A 16,958-nucleotide genomic window follows, 5' to 3' on the forward strand; every position below is an offset into this window, starting at 1 on the left:
CCTGCTGCTCTCCCCCCGGGGACCCCTTCCCCATAAAGTCTCTTGCTTTAGTCAGCACGTGTGTCTCCTCAGACAATTCATTTCCTAGTGTTAGACAACAGCCCACTCTCGGGCCCTGCAAGGGGTCCCCCTTCCTGCAACACTACAACTCATTTAGTGGCAGAAATAACCCATAGAAAACCCATCCTCCCTCAGTCCCCACAAAGCAGAGGCGGTTTGCACTGTACTAAGCTAAGCTTGTAAGAAAGAGCTCTGGCTTCCATCCCTGATCATTCCACTGGACACGACAATGTTCAAATGAAGCACTCCTGGCAAAGCCAGAGAACCCAGTACCAATCTGGTGCATACAGCAGGCACTCTATACACTGAATAAATTGCAAAGAATCAGCTATGTGAGTTGCCGATTTTAGCCACTAGAGGGAATCAAAGGCTCAGATTTGGTTGCTGTCCCACAAGGAAAGGAACGTAGTGGTGGGCGGCGTGCTTTGCCAGAGCCCCAAGTTCTATTCATACCACACCCAGAATTAAACACAGCAGCGCAGGGACTGGCCGCTCAGTGAATACAAACGGCTTTACCAAGGCAGGGGGCCTCAAGATCAGGGTGCACGCACCTTCAGTCTTCCCTGAACCTCAGTTCCCCAGGACCCCTGGAGATTTCTCAGGTCCTTCTGTGCTTTTTAACCCACACTCATGTTCTGCAGTCTACACGGACAGGGGCCTGGGCTCTGATTACCACCCCCAGGCTCGGCAGTGCTCATGGGGGATGCCGAGCATGTCTGCCGCCTGGCCGGTGAGCAGGAAGGAGCAATCCCAACACCCAGGGGCCATCCTTGGGTTCCCTGGACACTGAACGGTTTGTCTTCATTGAGAAAGACCTTAGGGATCATCAAAAGTTAACTGCAGCTTGGAGAACTGAAGCGTCAAGTCACAAAGCTGGTTGGTGGCAGAAGTGCAAGTAAGGGAATTCTCTCTATCGTGTGATTGGGACTTGTGGCGTTTGACAGTGGGGACAGGTGCTGGAAGGCGGCAGTGGTAAGGACCCCCTCCATGTGCAAATGCAGTCATGGACGCTGCGGCCGCTCCCTAAGCTGAAGCCTTTGCCTACAGCTCCAGCACTTAACAAAGGACCCCTGTGAGCTTGGGAGAATTACCCTCTCCGAGCCTTAGTGTTCTCATCTGCAAAATGGGAATTAAGCTGGACGCTGAGGTAAAGCACCTGGTGATGGCACATAGGGGTCTCCCCCTAAAATGTTCTTCTCTAGTACAGAAAGGAGCTTCTCCTCAGAGGACGGCTGCCTACATTCGTTAAGATTAGTTCAAGGTTTTATTCTCTAAAGGGCATTTACATTTATTAAAGATTCTCTTGAACCTTCAAGACCTCCTTCAAAGAGAAGGGGCAGGGGTAACTTTATCTTTTCAACATGAATACTTGTATATAACGGAGGGAAAATAAGCCACATATTTTGAAGATGAATCCACTGAGGAGATGAGTCAGTTTTTATTAATTAATTAATTTATTTTTGCTGTGTTGGGTCTTCGTTTCTGTGAGAGGGCTTTCTCTAGTTGTGGCAAGTGGGGGCTAGTCTTCATCGCGGTGCGCGGGCCTCTTACTATCGCGGCCTCTCTTGTTGGGGAGCACAGGCTCCAGATGCGCAGGCTCAGTACTTGTGGCTCACGGGCCCAGCTGCTCCGCGGCATGTGGGATCCTCCCAGACCAGGGCTCGAACCCGTGTCCCCTGCATTAGCAGGCAGACTCTCAACCACTGCGCCACCAGGGAAGCCCGATGAGTCAGTTTTTAAAAGGCGATTTCTATAACCAATTGACTATTCACATTAAAACACTCATAGTTGACTATTCTACTCACATAAAACATTCACTCTCAAATCGCCTTTCTAAAAATGTTATATATGAAGAGCTGGCATTGTTTCAGTGGTCAGGTAGACGCCTTGGACAACCCTTTCAAGGAAGCTCACTTAGGTCAAGTAAGTGAAGCCTATAGTCTTCAAGCCCTGACAAAAACACTGTTTCCCTCATATACTGAGGCCCTATTTCTGGATCAGACTGTATGGGTTCGAGAGATGTGGCAGGAGTGAGAACCCTGGCTGAATTTTCTCACATGGCTCTCCTAGGGCTGCCAGTGACCCATCTTGCTTCCACGGATGCAAAAAGACAAATGGCCAGGGGTAAATTTTAATAGAAACCAGGATGCTGCATATAAAATATCTATTTCTCTTTTCCTTCCCTAACAGAGAAATTTTCTACTTCTCAAATACTTACTGAATGCCTACGGGGTACCAGTTGCCCAGGGTCTGCTTGCTACTCTCTCCAAAGAATGGATCCTCTATGCTGCCCTCATCAACACAGGTCATGCACACTATTTAGTGTACAGCAGGGCACCTGCTAACAGGCTATGGAGGGGTGCAAGCACCTGCTTCCACTCGGTGATTACACTCGTTTCAATGGACCTGTTCTCTTACCTGAAGAGGAGGAGAATTTTCTTGTGTTTTGCTTTACATGGAATATTTGAGAAAGCCTCAAGAAAATCAAAATCATCGAACGTCATTTAGCAAAATTAAAAGGATTTTGGAAATTTAAAAATAGACTTCTCTTAATTTATAGATCAAGAAATCGAGGCTTAGAGAGAAGTGACTCACCCAAATTCCTCCTGATTTCTAAGACTAATATATATATATTATATATATATATAAATTCTGTAGGGGTGTGTGTGTGTGTGTGTGTGTGAAGGCGTGTACCTTCCAGACTGTATGGAACACTGTATGCAATTCAAGTTACAGCAGGATGCAATAGAAAGAGCATGAGTTTGGAGTCAGACAGATGTGGACTTAATTGGCTCTAAGACCAATTAATTCCCTGACTGCTCTTTTTTCCTTCTCTGTAAAATGAGCATAAAAACATCAACCATGAAAGGTGATTTTAAGGGTTACATTTGATGTATGTAAAGTGTCTGGCACTGGCACATGGTATATAGTACATACTCAACATGTGTTCACTGTTATTATTAATAGTTGTACACGCCATGCTTTGAAAGACAAGGAAAACCAGAAAAACATGCTGAGGAAGTGAAGAAGAATTGTGAGGAGTCTGAAAGTCATTTTGCTAGATAACTCTTAATATTTGGCCATATTTGCTCTCTCTCTCCATATATATATATGTATCTGTATATATATGTATGCATATGTATATGTATATATACATACATATATGTATGTATACATGTATATTTTGCTGCATATTTTTGCTGCTATGTTTCAACATCTTGATTACACCTAGGAAAAGTGATCATATTGTATGGAAGATCAATCATTTCCGACAAGAGTGGTTAAGGAAGACGCCAAAGAGTAAGTGGGATTAAGCTGGTTCTGGAGACGACAGGCTTTTCCTGCACAGACCCCAGGGAAGGCAGAGAACATTCCTGGTGGAGAAGCAGCTTGAGCAGAGGCAGCCTCTCTCCTCTCGTCAGCCTCTCAGGCGCCCTTGCTGTGAACCAGGCAAGTTTCTCTTCTCTCTATTTTGCTTTCCCAGTCCAAACCCAGCATCTCTCCAGCCAGCTGCCTTTATGAGGTGTTCGGAAAAGGAAAACCAATTCACTCTGAGCTGCTAGATTCATCTCAATGTCTTCTCAGAGACAAACGTATAATTGATATTTAGAGAAAGCCTGGAGCTGAAGGAACGCATCTGTGGTTATCAGTGGAATTTCAGGCATCTGGGAATCAGTGTGGTGCCTTGTTTTTTTCCCCCAGGAGGTGAGCATTTGTTCCTGTAATCCTAAAATTAATGTGGGTGCAAGGACCAAGATGGCAGCCTTGGGCTTCAGTGGCGGGGTGGGAGGTGGGAGTGTATAGAGCTTCCTCTGGCTTCCCAGCCTGGGGGTTGGTTTCAGAGGAGGAGAAGGAAGGCAGAAGGAAGTGGGGAGGAAGATGGAGTAAAGGAGGAGGGAGGGAGGGAAGGAGCAGGGCTAGATGTAGGGGGGAGAGGAGAGGGGAAAAGGGAGAGCCTTATGCTGATAGAAGATAGTTGAAGAAGTTTCCAGACTAAACACAGGCTGATTAAAAATTATCAACTCATGGGCTTCCCTGGTGGCACAGTGGTTAAGAATCCGCCTGCCAATGCAGGGGACACGGGTTCGAGCCCTGATCCAGGAGGATCCCACATGCCGCGGAGCAACTAAGCCCGTGCGCCACAACTACTGAGCCCACGTGCCACAACTACTGAAGCCCGTGCGCCTAGAGCCCGTGCTCCGCAAAAAGAGAAGCCACTGCAATGAGAAGCCAGCGCACTGCAACAAAGAGTAGCCTCCGCTCACTGCAGCTAGAGAAAGCCCACACACAGCAACAAAGACCTAACGCAGCCACAAATAAATAAATTAATTTTAAAAAATTATCAACTCTCCTTCCTTCCCCTCTGTGAAAACCTGTCTCAATATGTACTTTGTGTGTATTTATCCACATTAAAAAATTGTACGGAGCTCTTCACCTATCAGGTATAAAGGGAACACACAAGATAACAGTTTCTCCTCCCTCCTCAAACCATTTGAAAGCTAATGATTAATAATACTATACATTTATTTAGCAATTAACAATTAACTCAGCCTATTCAAATGCATCATCTCACGTGGCCCTATGAGCATACGATGAGCTCATGTTATCACCTCTGTTTCAGAGAAGAGAAAACAGAGGACCACACAGCTGAGGCCACACGGCTGATGGTTGGGACTGTGGGGACATGGGCCCACCTCCAGTGTTTATTCTAATCTCTTTCCCACACCAGAGGTCATTGCCTTTGCCTTGAAATTCGTTGGAAACACGGAGGTCATGTTTATTAAATATGGGTGGCACAGAGCTAGGTAGCTGGGCTAATCTGAGTGAACACATTTAAGATATATAATTACCTTGCTAGCTGGGATTCTGAGCCAAAGGCTAGATGAAATTTAACAGAGACAATTGTTAGAAGTTATAGCTAGGCACAAGTACAGGGTGGGAAAGACCTGGAGCACCTGGGGGGCTACAAGATTTACACTGACCAGTAGTATGATATAACTGCTGAAAAAGCGCATGGAGTTTGGGTTGCAAAACCGCTTTGAGGAATAACTGCTTCATTGTCCTCTATCCTAGACAAATGAGCACACCCAGAACATCTGTGGTCAGTTCTAGAAGCTGCACATGAGAGGGACATTGACAAAAAAGTTGGTATCCAGGGTTGTAACTGGGAGATGATGGGATCTAAAAACATGTCATACGATGAAGAGTTGACACAATTATTGGTGAAAAGGTAGCAAGACGGAAGACTAAGGGGCAACATGGTAGTTCCTTTCCAACATTTAAAAGCCTACAAAACAAGTAATAGGCTTATTGAGTGTTGTTCCAGAGAGTAGAATTAGGTCCAGATGGTATAATAGATTCAATCATAAAAGGATAAACTGGGAGATCTCCAACACCTCTTTCCAGTTCTGAAATGATATGATTCTCTTACAAAGGATCTATTCCATTTGGGCTTAATATCTTTTTTAACTGAATTATAGTTGAATTACAATGTTGTGTTAATTATTGCTGTACAGCAAAGCGACTCAGTTATACATATATATATTCTTTTTCAAATTCTTTTCCATTATGGTTTATCACAGGATATTGAATATAGTGCCCTGTGCTATACAGTAGGACCTTGTTGTTTATCCACATCTGGGCTTAATATGTCGATAGACTTCCTAACAGTTAGTCCCTGCCTGATCGGAGAATGCACTGAATCATTTAGTGAATTTTCCATTCCTGGAGTCACTCAAGTGTGGGTATGTCAGGGGCTGTGAAAGGGATCCTTATGTGTGGATGTTAAACTCAATATTTCATGTCCTTCCTAACATTCTATGAAATATTTTTCCAACGCTTGATACAGTCAAGGCATGGTCCTCGCATACAAAGTGTGAGATACAGATGTATACTATTAGCTGTCAATGTATTTTGTCATCACCTATCAGCTCTTACACAATTTATACAAATAGTCTAGTTTTGTTCCATTGTAACATTACTTTTCAAGATCACTGACGGGGTCTTTGATAGAACTAAAAGGAACTGGCCCCATGCAACTGTAGCATTTCTTTCCCAGCTGTGGATATTTTAATCCACAAGGGGGCAGAATTTGCTTAGCGAGATTAGCCGAGCCTCACCTTATGTTTTTATAATAGTAAAAAGGATTAAAACTGACAAAGAATTATAGACGACCTTGGATTTAAGCTTGAAAAGCACTTTGTTGCCATTTGTGGTTATATGCTAAATTTCAAACTGTACGCGTTTAGTTTCCAAGGGCCATGGAAAAAATGGAAATCTTAGAAAATATGATCAGGCATCTGAGAATAACGTCATTAAAGAAATAGAAACACACACTAAAAAAATAACTTAAGGTCACTGGTTTAACTTTTTCCAACTGAAATAGGTGTTTACTTTGTCTAAGACCAAAAAAACTTATTTTCATTGCAGAACTTTTATGAAACAAATCAATTACTCAGGTACTGTGAAGTATCATCTTCAGAGAGTTGGTGAGGGAAGGAACAAAAATCCATCCCAGGTGGCTTAGAGGGGAGAAATCAGCAGAAGAACCCTCAGGGTCCTTTACATCTTGATGTTTAGCCTTTGTTTTAGGTTGGTAATTTACTGAATTACAAAATCCTAGAATGCTCTGGTTCTCTGTAACCTAGAACTTGGGAAGGCCCCGAAGGTCATCTTGGTCATTATCCTGCCTTCAGGTCAATTTCACATTTAAAACTAATCTGCTAAAACATATGAAGTTGTTCCTAGTCTCTCATTATCACTGAGAATCTGAAATCATAGGAAAACTTTTATAAGTTCTTGACAGGTCTGTTAGTATCAAATTGTTTATTATTGTATATCATAAGATGTTCAGGAATACTGATTTCTATTGCATTTCCTTAAACATCTTATCCACCATGCTTCAGATTCTGGGTGCCACAAACTAACGGGAACATTGACAAAACAGTTGGCAGCCAGAGCTGGGTAACCAGGAGTGCACAGTTGTTCAAGCAATATGAGTAGCACTCCTGTTACCACCCTAGATGGTGCCGGGCTACAGAGATGAACGACATTGTCTTTTGTCTATGAAGACGTCCCAATAATAGAGAAACAAAAGAGGCACCCAACAAATCCAGTTCAAGGCAGTGTGTGTGATAAATATGAATGTGAGGGTCAGAACATGCTCTAGGATTTAGAAGAGGAAGATCACCAAGGCGATCAGGGATGGCTTCATACAAAAGGAAGTATTTAACCTGGGCCTGAAGTTGGACTTTAACCTGGGCCTAGGTTGGACTTTTAGCAGCTCTAATTCATAGGTGATGACATTCCAAAGACTGGGAATGGCGGCCTGACTGCTTAGGAAATGAGTTGTCAAGCTGACCTCAGGGTTTGGCAGATTAGAACATCACTGTGGACCCTCGATCCTGGTGAGGTCTCACAGACTGGTCTGCAGTATTACAAAATCAGCATGTAAGCTCTACCTACTACTGTCCTACACCTGGGGGTTGGCCATCTGGGAGTAATGGTGTACCCTGATTTCTCCAGTACTAATTGTCAGGGTAAGGCTACCAATCTAGTCTACAGGGATCACTCTGCTACTAAAAAATATACCAGTTACCCCTCAGAATTCTGTTCGCAGTAGTATGATTGTACATGTTCTGTGCCTGTATTCATGTCCACATATGCAGCACCACACACACACACACACACACACACACACACACCTGTCTAGAGACCCCACAAGCATGCCCATGTCAGTATGCAGATCAGACAAGAATGTATGCCTTTGATGCTGAGATTCCAAGAGCTAACCTGTTTCATTGACATGCCTATTTATAGCCTCTATCTCATTCCAAATGCTAAGTCGCTTTCTAAATCTAAATCTTTTATTACCTCAGCAGAGATTTGACCAGAGGGAGGAAATTAAAAATAGACACAGACTGGCTACTGAGAAAGCAGTAGTCAATTTTTAGGGATTCACAGCAATGGAGACTTGAGATTATGCTTATAATTAAAATCTATTGATAAGTTAAAGCCTCATTTCAGCCTTTAACTTTATCCTTCCTCCTCCACCTTCCCATCAAAGCTAATTACAAAGAGAAGATGCCCAGTCTGAACTTCATCTGTTTCCCTCTCCATCACCCACTCTAGGGACAGACAGAAGAGCCAAGAAACAAAATGACAGTACAAATTGGTCACCCAATATATGTTTTAAAAACTCCCGATGGAGGGCTTCCCTGGTGGCACAGTGGTTGAAAGTCCGCCTGCCGATGCAGGGGACACGGGTTCGTGCCCCGGTCCGGGAGGATCCCACGTGCCGCGGAGCGGCTGGGCCCGTGAGCCATGGCCGCTGAGTCTGCGTGTCCAGAGCCTGTGCTCCGCAACGGGAGAGGCCACAGCAGTGAGAGGCCCGCGTACCGCAAAACAAACAAACAAACAAACAAAAAACCCAAAAAAACTCCCTATGGAAACATTTATCAATAATAGCTAACAATTTTTGAATGCTCATTTTGTGCAAAGCATTGCACTACTCTATTTATATTTATTTATTTTTTTATTTTTAATTTAAAAAATTTTTTGGCTCCGTTGAGTATTCATTGCTGTGCGCGGGCCTTCTCTATTTGCAGTGAGCGGGGGCTTCTCTTCGTTGCAGTGCACGGCACGGGCTTCTCATTGCGGTGGCTTCCCTTGTTGTGGAGCACAGGCTCTAGGTGCACGGGCTTCAGTAGTTGTGGCACGTGGGCTCAGCAGTTGTGGCTCATGGGCTCTAGAGTGCAGGCTCAGTAGCTGTGGTGCACGGGCTTAGTTGCTCCGTGGCATGTGGGATCTTCCTGGACCAGGGCTTGAACCCGTGTTCCCTACATTGGCAGGCGGATTCTTAACCACTGCGCCACCAGGGAAGCCCTCAATTTATATTTATTTCCATTTTTAAACTTCTCAACAATCCTGTGAGGTAAGCACTAGTATTATTCTCATTCTATAGACAAAGATGCTGAGGCACAGAGAGATTAATTTGCCCAGATCACACAGTTAGTAAGGAGTAGAGCCATGATTCTAATCCAGGCATGTTATCTGTAACACCCATACTCTTAACAGCGTATTATACTGCCTGTCAGTATATATATATTTAACCAACATTTTATTGCTCTAGAGTTCTGCTGCGATTCTTGTGAATTCCTACAGACCTTCTCATCATCTTCTTTTCTACTCTTGGTCATATACAGAGATGCTTCTCAATCTTTCTCTATTATGCTCCCATTTTTACATATATATCAACTCACACTCTTCTTTACTACTATTTGGAATAGATTAAATACTGTAATTAAACAATGGCATTTTAGAGCAGGCCTTTAAAAACTAGACAAGAGGAATGTACTGCTGACCCAAAGAAGGTAGACACAAAAGAGTACATGCTACGTGCTTCTGTTTATACAAGGTACAGGAACAGAAAATTCATCTATTCTGTTAGAAGTCCAGATGGTGGTTACCCTTTGAAGAAGGAGGAATGGGTTGATGGGAACATGGGGAGGTATCCAAGGGGCTGACTAAGTTCTATTTCTAGATTTGGGTGCTTGTTAACTCAGGAGTGTTCATTTGTGAAATTCATCAAACTGTACACTTATGATTGTGCATCTTAGGTATGTATCTTATACTTCTTTACTAATTTTACCTCTTTCTGCATAACAAATCAGACTTATTCCAAAACTTAGCAGTTAGAGTTTCAAACTCATTCCAAAATTTAGCAGCTTAAAACAACAAACATATTTCATAGTTTCTGTGGGTCAGGAATCTGGGCACAGCTCGGCTGGGTAGCTTTGGCTTAGGGTCTCCCATGAGGTGCAGTAAAACTGTTGGCTGGGGCTGTGGTCTCATCTGAAGGTTTGACTGAGGTAGGGAGACTCCATTTCTAAGCTTACGCACGTGGCTGTTGGAAGGTCTCAATCCCTCACTACATGGGCCTCTCCAAAGGGCTGCCTCATCCCATGGCAGCTGGCTTCTCCCAGGGTAAGTGACCCAAAAGAAAGCACAAGAAAGTGTCGAAGATGGAAACACAGAGGAGACACCTGTTGCCATATTCTTTTGATATTTGTTATAAGTGATTACATTATTCCTGCCCACAATCAGGCAGAAGGAATACTAGGAGGGAGGAATTCTGGAGACAATCTTAGAGGCTGCCTACCACATCCTTTAATAAATGTTTAATAAATTATGCATTAGCTTCCTCTACCTCCCCATTGACAATGATAATCACCGTCTCATAGAATTAAAAATGCTTTAACTATTCACAAGTTTTTTGGTAACCACAACAGCCCTAGGAGTAGGTTATGACATGAATTCTTCATTCTGTTTTATAAAAATGTAATGATAAGCTTGATATTACCACTTTTATGTCTGCATAGCACTTTTTAGATTTCACAGTTCTTTCCCATATATATTTTGAGTTTTGTTATGCAGAGTAGGTGGGAATTGTAGTTTAGTGTTAGTTTATCTGAAAGTACTCTGCAATCATAAAAATGCTTTATAATATTAACAATATCTAACATTCATTGAGTGCTTACTATATGCCAGTTACCGTATGCTGAGGAATACATACATATATATACATTATATATATATAAATTCATTTAATCACTTAACCCTATGAAGCACGGTTTACCTCATCTTACAAAGCAAAACCTAAGACTCAGAGAGGTTAAGTAATTTGCTAAGATCTCAAAGTTAATAATTTCAACTCAGTCTGACTTCAGACCTCCCATGCTCTACACATGATATAAACTATACTCTTCACGTCATTCCGGTAACACATTTTCCTGGACTATGTCATGGGGAGATGTTTACAGAAGCTGTGCCATCCTAGTATCATGGGGGCAAAAAGAAATCATCTTCAAAGGTTACGGCAGGTAGAATGTGGAAGACAGTAATTCCCCCAAATGGCCTTTGTATCCAAGATTCAAGAATATAATCCTCCTGCCAATGCAGGGGACATGGGCTGATCCCTGATCCGGGAAAAGCCTGCGTGCTGCAGAGCAACTAAACCCGTGTGTCACATCTACTGAGCCCATGCACCACAACTACTGAGCCCACGTGCCTAAGGCCCATGCTTCACAACAAGAGAAGCCACCACAATGAGAAGCCCATGCACCGCAACAAAGAGTAGCCTCTGCTCGCCACAACTAGAGAAAAACCCGAGCGCAGCAACAAAGACCCAACGCAGCCAAAAATAAAATTAATTAATTTAAAAAAAAAGGATATGGTCTTTCTCCAAGAGGCTGATGCTACTGACCTATTATCATTTGGCTAAAGTGCTGGAATATATTCTTACTAATATGCTCATGAAAAGGTGACCATTCATTACCATTTAACACAGATTCTTTTTTTTTTCTTACGTGGCTTAGTGTTATTTTTTTTTTAACATCTTTATTGGCATATAATTGCTTTACAATGGTGTGTTAGTTTCTGCTTTATAACAAAGTGAATCAGCTATACATATACATATATCCCCATATCTCCTCCCTCTTGTGTTTGCCTCCCACCCTCCCTATCCCACCCCTCTAGGTGGTCACAAAGCACCGAGCTGATCTCCCTGTGCTATGCGGCTGCTTCCCACTAGCTATCTATTTTACATTTGGTAGTATATATATAAGTCCATGCCACTCTCTCACTTTGTCCCAGCTTACCCTTCCCCCTCCCCGTGTCCTCAAGTCCCTTCCCTACATGTGTAACACAGACTCTTTTAAAAGGGCTTATAAATCAGTACTGAATTAGATAAGTTCTTAAGGACTGCAATAAGCTTTCATATGCTTCCTACATCAAGTATGTGAGCAGAACTATAATCAGGCTTAGCTCATGCTTCACAAGAAACATCTCAGAGCTTCTCTTCTCCCAGAGACAGAGAACGGCAATTAAAAATCTGGACCTTGATCTGTGTGCTACGTAATGATGGTATACAGCTAAATGGGCTAACCCAGACTTCAGCTTCTCATGTTGAGGTGGCAAGAAGAGACCTAGCGTTGCAGTCTGGCTCCCTACACCCAATATACATCCCTGCAGAAAATGTCAGGTCTCAGCAGGGGAGGGTTTACAGTGCCAAACAATTTCCCCTAGCTTTACTTCCTTCCTCTCACTCACCCACACCCAAATGACTCAAATGGCTGCTTCATGCTCATTTATCCTTTCATTCACTCCTGTATTTATTCAAATGACCTAATGATGAGTCTTGGCTTTGGCTCGCCAGAGGATTGACTTCCAGAAGATCTTTGCATTTTCACCAGTGCAGCAAACAGGTTCTGGCTGACCTCCCTTTCTCCCTGCCTACTCCATGCTTACAGGAGAGGAGTGGAGAACTGGTAATCATCCAAGGGCTTTTGGTGGCTTCCAAATTTAATTAACTATTGGCATCACTTAAAAGTGATTTCTTGATTCTAAACTTTTTGGAATAATGTGATAAGCATATGGTAAACATTCAAACAGAACAAAATGGTCCACAGTGAAAGGTAAGTCTGTTACCCACACCTAGCCCTCAGTTTCCCTCCTACAGGTGACACTTGTTACCAGTTCCTGTGCATTCAGTGTCTCACACTTGACTCCTGGCTTGGTTGCTATGGAATATTAGGTTGGATACAGTTTTCTCAATTCCGGAAGGCATTGCTCCACTCACTTCTGGCTTCCAGAGTCACTGTTAAGAAGTCTGATGCCAGTTTTAATTCCAATCTTTCTTTTTTCTCTCTGAAAGTTTTTAGGGTTTTATCTTCATCCTTGGAGTTGTCAAATTTTGCTAAGATGGGTTTTGGATTGTACGTCTTTTTTTTTTTTTTTCCCATTCATTTATTGTTAGTAATCTGAAAGCTCATTTAAATGTAAGGCAATGTTATTATACTATTTAAAAATAATTCCTTCCATTTTCACTTATTCCTCTTTGTATACATATGTGTTAGATGTTGGACCTCCTGGGTTGATCCTCTCATTTTCTTACCTTTTTCTCATGTTGTTTGAGTTGTTCCGAGAGTTCTTTTCAAAGGATCTCTTAGAGGTCATTAAAATCAGCAACTCAAATACATTTAGTACATACTCCTTTCTGGTTATATAACCTCTGACAAGTTCCTTACCTTCTCTGTGCCTCAGTTTTCTCATCTATAAAATGGGGGAAATAATTGTACCCAACTCATGGGCATTTAATGAGGATTGTTGATTTATACACACTACTATATATAAGATAGATAACTAATAAGAACCTACCGTATAGCACAGGGAACTCCACTCAATATTCTGTAATGGCCTATATGGGAAAAGAATCTAAGAAGAATAGATATATGTATATGTATAACTGATTCACTTTGCTGTACACCCGAAAGTAACACAACATTGTAAATCAACTACACTCCAATAAATTTTTTTTAAAAAGATGTGGTATATATATACACACAATGGAATAGTACTCCCTATTAAAAAAAAAACCATAAAAAAGAATGAAATTTTGCCATCTGCAGCAACATGGATGGACTTGGAGAGCATTATGCTATGTGAAATAAATCAGACAGAGAAAGATAAATACTATATGATACTGCTCATAAATGGAATCTAAAAAATACAACAAACTAGTGAATATAACATAAAAGAAGCAGACTGACAGATATGGAGAACAAATCAGTGGTTACCAGTGGCGGGGGAAGGGCATTATAGAGGTGGGGGAGTGGGAGGTACAAACTGTTGGGTAGAAGATAGGCTCAAGGATGTACTGTACCACATGGGGAATATAGCCATTATTTTGTAATAACTGTAAATGGAAAGTAACCTTTAAAATTGTATAAAAATTTTTTTAAATTTTAAATTAAAAAAATGAGGATTAAAGCATGTAATGAGGATTAAGTTAGTTTAAATACATGCCTGGTACATAGTAAGTGTTCAATAAATATTGTTATTATTAATCTGTTCCTTTTGCATAACATTCTACAATTTCTTCTCTTATGTCCCTTAGGATATTGATCATAGGGCTCCTTGCACAGTCTCTGTTTCTATTTGTTTTCCTCTTACTTTTCTCAAATGTCTCATGTTAGGGAGAGAGACACCAAAAAGCTCTTTGGAAGTGCCGTGAGCCAACAGGGCTTTTTGTGCCACGGATTTCTCTGTAGGCTTTTTCACTGCGGGATTCCCAAATGTCAGCATCCGGAGGCTTTTTCTCTGAAGCTGTTCTCTTTCTCCAGAGAATTCTCAAGTCACCCATCTGTCAGTGGGAGGTGAGTAATGGCTGCCAGTGATCTCTGAGCTGGGTGGCCAGGGGGTCGGAGGGACAGTCCTGTTCAGAATGCAAATCCAACAGCCTCAAAGAAAAGGCCTCCAGACCTTGACTTTGGGAAGCCCCATGTTTACAGTTTGGCCCTTTGCTCTTTGCTGTGTCTGATGTCTCTGTTTCTCCAAACTCCCTTCTCCTGTAGGGTGGGGGAGGAGTTGGGGCTTCTCTGTGGAGGGTGCGGAAGGAGAAACTTAGATCTTTTTAAACAGACTGTCACCTGATCCCCCAGCGTTAAGAACATGCCTCAGCGCATCTTTTTGCTCCACGAGCCGGCTGCCCTCTACAAGCAGCAGGTTTCAGCCACGGGGACCTGGTGAGTCAGTTCTTCCCTTCATCCAAATGTTTGCCGACATTTCTCTTTCCCCTCCATTTCCTCCCCTATTCTCTTGCCCTTGGTGGATTTACAGCCGTTTTATTCCTTTACTTTCATCTTAATGGGATTTGGGGAGGAAACAGAGAAAAACACCTGTGTTTAACCCAATAGGGGATTGGGGGCGGGGAGCAAGCGTTGTCTTGCCCGAGATATTTTCTCTGCTCCATGTCTGAGACCAACTAACAACTTGATTACACCTGTGGCTTTTTATCCTCCCACTTCTCCTGTTCAACAGATGGTCATCTTTGCAGGGTGTGTCCCTCGACTGTGACACTGATATCTAACCCTGTGCCCGATGGGACCGTCCTTTGGGAACAGAGCTGCGTGTCCTTTTCCTCAGGCCGCTCACGTTGGTGTTGGCGACAGGATGGTCACACCCCTGCTGGAAAGTATTTCTGCTGCAACCTCCTTTGTTCAGCCTGATAGGAAAGGAGAAAGGACGCTTCTGTCTTCTCCGTTGGACCTTGCCTGAAGAGCAGGGTACCAGAACAATGTGAAAGCAAGTCTTATCTTGTTTTTTCTTTCCTCCCTCCCTCCCTCTCTTCCTCCCTTCCTACCTTCCTTCCCTCCTTCCTGTTCACCAGGCATGTTGTATTTCAACTATTTTGGTTCAGAGTGGGGAAAAATGAATCAAGGTTTTCAGAACGCATTGAAGCAGTTCAGAAACCCTGGGGATAAAGCCATCCTGCCCAACATAAAAGCAGCCCTGTTCTGCCCAGCACCCTCCTTCCTCTGCCCTCACCTCTTTTGCTGCGTTTGCAGCTTAGAAACCCTATGAGAGGCCGAGGCCCTCCTAGGAAAAATATTTGTTTAAAGTTCTCATTTTCTCTGTGGTTAAAAGCCACTGTGGTTCTTAGTCCCGGAATCAGCTTTTCTGGGCATATCACACTGGTCTCCATCTGTGACCTTTCTAGGGGCATGAACTCTACAGAACTCTAGCAGAGATCTGAAGATTTTTGTTCAGGAGAAATTGGTGGCAAGCCCTGCAAGGAGCTGCTTGGGACATGCAAGCAGACTTCCTTGACCACTAGCTCCTGTGTCAACCAGGGAACCAACAGCATGAGCGTGTATTATGTCCCCACTGTGCACAGGGATTTTGTGAGAGATACGAGAGTAGGATTAACACAGGATTCCTGATTCCTGCTCTCAAGGAGCGTCCAATATAGTTGTAAGTGGTGTGCAAGAATCAGAATGCCATGAGACAGTACAAAATGGGCAAATCCTGGGAATTCCCTGGCAGTCCAGTGGTTAGGACTCCACATTCTCATTGCTGAGGGCCCAGGTTCAATCCCTGGTTGGGGAACTAGGATCCCACAAGCCGTGCGGCGAGGCCAAAAAGAAAAACCAAAAAACGAAACAAACAAACAAACAAACAAAACCCCCCAAATGGGCAAATCCTGTAAAGTCTCAGGAGCTCAGAGGAAATCGTAACCCAGGGATGGTGACAATCAGTAGAGGAAGTAACCCCTGTGGTCTGAAGGATCGCAGCATTTCAGTAGGTAGGACGGGTGACAGGTAGAGGGGAACTTTGCCAGGTAGAGAGTTGGGAGTAGAGTAGTGCTGGATGTTTGGGTGGGAGTGACATGATCACTCCAAGTTGGGTTGCAAGGGAAAGAGAAGAGGAGGGCGCCAGTCATTTGCGGCGAGATTCAGGACACGGAAGCTTCTAGAGAAATACTACTTAAACTGGCCCGCAGAGCACAGCTCTAATTTTTCTTTTGATTGTTTTTAGTTTAACAGTGGTCTCAGGTTTTATCAACAGTTTCCCGCCTGACCTGGTTTACTGTTCTCTGAGGTTAATCCAGAAGCAGATGGAGACTTAATTTCGCCCGCTCTCCACCCCGTGAACCCCTCTTAAATCTCCAGGCTTTTGCTGGGCTGTAGTGTCACAGGTGAGTAAATTGAGATAAAAAGGAATTTAGATATATTTCATTCAGCACCACAGGCCTATCTGGCAGCAGAGGCCTGAAGTGTCCCATCCCCACTTTTCTGGATCGTGCCTCTGAAATAGTCTAGCAGGCATCTGCCCATATCGTTTTTAGGATAGCTGGGGGTCTGAACGTGACAAAACCCACCCCTTGCCATGACCCGCAAGAAGTTGCTCACTCTCTATTGCCTCACCTTCCCTGCCTGGAAAATCTCTCTCCCTCTCTCATGGAAACAGCCCAGGTAGGTGGCTTTCCCTAAACAACATGGCTTTCTCTTATCCCCTTTCCCATAGTACTCAACAGACACCTATCAGAGTCTTTATAATTT

The 16,958-nt window shown here is 43.2% G+C and overlaps 1 protein-coding gene and 1 long non-coding RNA gene across 4 annotated transcripts in view; one reads left to right on the forward strand and one right to left on the reverse strand.

Moving 5' to 3' along the window:
- The window catches only part of CLMP (CXADR like membrane protein), a 126,279-nt gene that overhangs the window by 25,626 nt on the left and 83,695 nt on the right, over window positions 1–16,958 (reverse strand). The window lies entirely within an intron of this gene.
- On the forward strand, window positions 2,253–4,402 carry LOC132597720 (uncharacterized). The gene is made up of 3 exons (XR_009564978.2): window positions 2,253–3,510; window positions 3,671–3,765; window positions 4,135–4,402. It is a non-coding gene; the product is annotated as an uncharacterized lncRNA (long non-coding RNA).

This window comes from Globicephala melas, chromosome 8 (assembly GCF_963455315.2).
Source record: "Globicephala melas chromosome 8, mGloMel1.2, whole genome shotgun sequence".
Lineage (NCBI taxonomy): Eukaryota > Metazoa > Chordata > Mammalia > Artiodactyla > Delphinidae > Globicephala > Globicephala melas.